At 41.3% G+C, this 5,732-nt stretch overlaps 1 long non-coding RNA gene across 1 annotated transcript in view; it reads left to right on the plus strand.

Annotated features, from left to right (window-relative positions):
• The window catches only part of LOC115302475, a 46,565-nt gene that overhangs the window by 19,915 nt on the left and 20,918 nt on the right, over window positions 1–5,732 (plus strand). The gene's annotated exons all lie outside the window — the stretch shown is intronic.

Here is a 5,732-nt window from a genome sequence, read left to right on the forward strand (position 1 = left end):
GAGAGGGGTGCAAAACCTGAGAGACTATTGAATACTGAAAAGGAACCAAGGGTTAAGGGGGAGGGGGGAGGGGGAAGGGAGGTGGTGGTAATGGAGGAGTGCACTTATGGGGAAGAGCACTGAGTGTTATATGGAAACCAATTTGACAATAAACTATTATAAAAATAAATAAATAATATAAAATAAAATAAAAAATCAAAAATCTAAATAGCTTACTACTTCTTTGTCATTCTTTTGATTTGAGTTTTTTAAAAAAATCCTCTAAATTGAAAGTGATGCAGTTTCCTTTAGAAAGAAGAGCAGCTGAAACCAGTTGCATAAACAACGTTGCTCCGACTGCAGTTGCCTGTTGTGTGTGTGTGTTTGTTCACTTTGTGTGTACCTCACTCGCTTTCTGGCAGATACTCTCCAATCAAGAGTCAGGAAACATCATCTTTACAAATAGTTGTGGTTTCCTTTTGAGATAAATAAATTATTACTTTAAGTTAAATAAGGGAAATAGTTTTGAGCATTGCCCAATCTTCTATTTACAGCATCCATTTCCAAAGACTTTTGATTCAAATACTCTTAAAGGAAAATTTACATTTTCTTTTAACTCACCTGCTTTGTGAGAGGGATTGTTGTTTTCTCTATTATAGCAGTCTAAATTAGGACAAACATAGGCCAGAACTCCAACGTAGACAGCAGGAATTCCTAAGACTGGATGGTCTGCTAGGCTGGGTACTCAAAATATTTTCTCTTAACATTTATTTATTTTTGAGAGGCAGAGTTGGAGCACAAGCAGGGGAGGGGCAGAGAGGGAGACACAGAGTCCGAAGCAGGCTCCAGGCTTTGAGGTGTCAGCACAGAGCCAGACATGGGGCTCGAAAACACAAAGCACAAGGTCATGACCTAAGCCAAAGTCAGACACTTAACCGAGTCACCCAGGCACCCCTGTGCTAGCTGGGTGCTTAAAAAGCAGTACATGTTGGATAAACCATGTCCCTTCCCTTCCCCCCTCCCTTATTCTGACTTTCTCTCCCTCTTTGTTTTTCTCCCTTTCCATCTCTTCCTCTCCCCACCCTTCCATTCTCCACCCCCTACCCCTTCTCTTTAATTGGCTATGGGACCTTAAGTAGTGTTCCTCTTTGCTTCTAGGCGGAAGGGAAAATAGTGCCTCTACCTGCCTGAGGCAAGAGGGTGGGGGAGGTGGTTGAGCTGCCAATGAGGTGTCTTAAGCATGCAAAGTATAATTTTCCTGCTATTTAAAAATGTTAATGTGCTCAGGTGTGCGCCCACTCACACGCACGTGATCCTTAAGTTTTTTTTTCAGTTTGCCTTTCCGATTTATAAAATGTATATGTAATATTAAAAAATCTCTACTAAGACTGCTATTTTTTAATGACTAGCAGTAACTCCTTTTATTAACTAATGGAGATAGTGATGGCTACATCTTAACCCAAAGAGGGGTTGTGTAAGGGTAATTAAATGGGTCTGTTCAGTTGCCCCTCGTCTGGAATAGGACCACTATTTTTAAACAGACCAATACAATGGCTTGTTTCCAGATTGTGGGGTGGGAGTAAAGGTAGTATTTTCTGTGATGGAGTTGGCATTTCCCATCTGTTGTTACTTCAGACGCAGGCCTCCTTCTCTCTACCGATCACAAATATAAAAACTCTGCTGATACTTTGACCATCTGGATTTCCCATCAAACCCTGTTTTCACACCTGGAGATTCAGAGCAGAACTTTGATTGATATTTTTCAAACTTATCTCATAAAATTAAAGGACAGACGAACATTTTTCTAAAATTGTGAATGGTAGAACCACCTTTCATAACATTTGTCCCTGCTTCTAGAATAGTTAATAATCTTAGCTTCCAGACTTTTCAAAAATGCATTTGTTTTAAAGCAAAACATTGCCTTCTCAATAAACTGCTTATGTTTAACAGTGTCAGCACTAAGATTAAAGTGGTGGGTAATAGTAGTCCCAAGTTCAATATTAAGTTCAGTGAGTTCTGTATTCTACTTTAAAATATTTTCATGTTCATGGTTTGCTTTCTCTTAGGGAGCCAAAGCCTACCTTCATTTGGTCAGCCAGCAGGATCTACTACTAATTGAATAGCCATTTGAAATACCACTTTGAATCTGTCCTCGGGTACGGCATTATTCTGAATTATTATGAAATTAGCCATTTCCACAGACCTCTCTGCTTCTATCTGCCTTGGTACCAAGCCCGGCTTGGGTTCTAAGTTCTGTTTTGGAAAAATGCAGCGGGCCTCAAATGTCCCTTCCTCCTTAGTCACTCCTTAAGCAGCAGTTTGCCTATTTTTGCTGTTTCCTAATTTTTAAGAGGACTGACACACAAGGTTTTAAGTTTGGTTTCTCTCTAGATCCTATCTGTTTCCTCAAACACAGTAATTTCTGTTAGACCCTGGTGTGCTGCTGGGATTACTGGGCCCCACTGGCTAGCTGCTGCCTTTCCCCTGTGAGCTGTTTGCTTTCAGGAAGTTGGGAACTAATTCCTATAAGTGTTCCGCCCTTGGAGACCCTTTAGCATGAACAACAGTGCAGAAACAGGAACTCTCATCCCTTTCCTGGCGTCAGACAAAAGGACCTTAAATATCACATTTTTCACTTCCTTTTTAGTTCACCTGAGGGAGCAGGTGCAACCTTGTGGCAGGATGAAGATGACCCAGGCCAGGATCATTTTGTCTGTTAACTCTGCCTCAGTGAGGACACGTCTTTTAAATAATTATTAATCTGTCTGAAAGGTCCAGGACACAGGGAGACCATTAAATACGCGATTTGGACCAGCCACTACATACATATTAGTATGTGGCATTACTAATAAATAGGATAAAAGAAACCTTCATCAGGTTAAGAATGTGGCATTTGAGACATATTGCTGCCTCCTCAGTGGGTTTACTTCCTTCTTTCTTTGTGAAGCTTCACGGTAAGTAGCCCAGGGTGAAACTGGAACTCAGTGTGGGGAAAGAGTCCGGTGGAGGAATGGTCATGTTATTAAGTTATTGCAAATGTAGTGACTGGTGATTTCACACGTACACATTCCACATTACAGGAAGCTCACGCATATAAGAAACCATGCCCTTCTGGCCCCTGACCCCCAAATTTTCCACTGCCTACCTCTAACATCTAATGCTTGCCTAGGTTATCATGTCAGCTGCTTTTCCATAGTGAAGAAGGAGTGTGGTCCTTTGACTTTCAAGGATAAGAAAGTGATCTGCAGTTATCAAACAAATCTAAAGGACAAAAGGAATTTCTTTAGTTGCTTGCAGTATAGTATAATCTTCCTTCACAATGCTTCCTTTGAGATGGCTTTTTTTTTTTTTTTTTTTAATGAAACTAAAATAATCTTGCCAGTCAGGTCATGGAAAATTTTACCAACTCTGTTTGTTCATAGATGCCCATCCCCTTTCTTTTCCTTCTTTATAGACAATACTTAAGAAAATTGGCTTATTTGTCTATTATTAAAAGTAATTTCTAGATAAAAGCTTATAAAAATTTGAACAACATAAAAGAATATAAATGAAAAAACAAACAAACATACTCTCTCCCTCAGTCCCCTGCCTTCCAGCCACATTTACTGTTTGCCTGATGGCAGAACCAGAGTCAGTTACGATTTCTATGAGTCCTTGACAAGTGTGGCAAAGACACATGAGGAGAGAAGGAACTGAATGTCACCTCTTCTCTTCCAACACACACAAGTCTCCAGAAGTTGCACAAGGTAAAGGGGAAAGGGAGAGAGAACGTTGAAGGAGACCAAAGAGACAGGAGAAAGACTCAGCTCCCTTCTTCTCTCTTGGAGGTCAGCTCTTAGAGGGTGGAGTTTCTGTATTAGCTGTCTTTATATATTTATCAGGTTAGGAAAATGCCTTTCAATTAGTGCTGCTGAATGAATGAATAAGAATGAAAAGCAGGAACTAACTGGCTATGGTTAAGCAGAGTTCATTGAAATCATTTAAGCCTTTTCAGTTTATCAGAGGCTTTCTTGCCTGTATTTTCTGTCAATACCTTGGGTTTTTAACCATTAAGCAGCCAGCATGTGCTGCTTGGCGGTTTAGTACCACAGATACAGTTGCTCCTAAATTAAACTAATATTAAAGATAAAAACCTGTTTGGAACAAATCCATACTTGGAAGAGGAAACTTTGAACCATTTCTACCATTAACTCACTGGGGGATTTGTACTTCAAAGGTCGTTAAGAGGGGCACCTGGGTGGCTCAGTCGATTAAGCCTCCGACTTCGGCTTAGGTCATGATCTCACATTCGTGGGTTCGAGCCCCGTGTCGGGCTCTGTGCTGATAGCCCAGAGCCTGGAGCCTGCTTCTGATTCTGTGTCTCCCCCTCTCTCTGCCCCTCCCCCTCTCATGCTCTGTCTCTCTGTATCAAAACTAAATAAAACATTAAAAAAAAGGTCGTTATGATTCGCAAACCCACTGCCTCCTTTTGGGGAAAAAGGGTCTACAAGGAATTCTCTAGGCTTAGTGACCATCTCTCCAACCACCATGACCACAGCTGGCTGAGCTAGGAGCCAACACTGGATCAGAAGATAGCCTTCTTTAGGCTCTCCAGGCCCCACAGGTGGTATTCTAGAGTAGCACTGGGTTGTTACTGTTTGAACCAACCAAAGCCTCTCTCTTGGGAAGTCTGAACTTGAGACAGAGAGAGAGAGAGACCCAGAAAAAGAGAAAATCAGACTTATTTACAAACAAGGTAGTCCAGTGTCAACACAGGAAACCAGGGATGTGGAAAGAGAAGGCAGTACCCAGAAACTATGAGGCAAGAAATGACTTTAGTAATGGAGGTGATGAAAGAAGGTATAGAAAGCCATCAGTTAGTAGAATGAACATGTAGAGAAAGAGATAGGATTCAGGAGATGCTTCCAGATTGGCAGGATGCTGGAGAACTGCTGTTTTATTCCCAATGTTCTAGTTCTCCAAGATGTGGGCCATGTAGCTCTGGAAATCATTTAGTTTGCTTCCTCAACCCTCCTGGGTGTCCCTACAATGGAAACTCTTACCTTGAAGTGAATGAAGAGGCCCCCGTAGTTTACAGGTTGAAACATCCCCATTTGTAAGAAGAGCAGGTTGTTTAGAGGTAATCACAAACGTCTCTTCCATTGCCGTTTGAGAGAGACATTATAGAATGGCACATAGATGGCCTGGGCAGAGCTTTCCATGGTGGCAAACGCTCTGCTAGGGGCACTACAATTCAAGGTCGTGTTTTCTCTGCTGTAGACTTTGAAACTTGATCTCCTCCATGTAGACAGTGTTAGTTTACACCAAGTAGATTTCTAAGTCACCCAATGTACAGATTTACAATGTGAGGTAGCACTTTCCAGAGATAGGGATCCCCTTTTTACGATTTTTGGTGCTATTGAACATCTTCTCTTTAAAAAAGGCTATAGGTGAGGTGAATAACAAACTGGAGGCAGCCACCTCAAGGATTGACGAGGCTGAGAGAAGAATAGGTGAATTAGAAGATATAGTTCTAGCAAAAGAGGAAGCTGAAAAAAAGAGAGAGAAATTAATTCAGGAGCAGGAAAGGAGAATTCGAGATCTGAGTGATACAATCAAACGGAACAACATCCGGCTCATAGGAATTCCTGAAGAGGAAGACAGAGAGAAAGGGCCTGAAGGGATACTTGACCAAATTATAACTGAGAATTTCCCAAATCTGGGAAAAGAAATAGACATTCAAATTCAAGAGGCACAAAGAACCCCCTTAAGAC

Source organism: Suricata suricatta, chromosome 9 (genome assembly GCF_006229205.1).
Source record: "Suricata suricatta isolate VVHF042 chromosome 9, meerkat_22Aug2017_6uvM2_HiC, whole genome shotgun sequence".
In the NCBI taxonomy this organism is placed as follows: Eukaryota; Metazoa; Chordata; class Mammalia; order Carnivora; family Herpestidae; genus Suricata; species Suricata suricatta.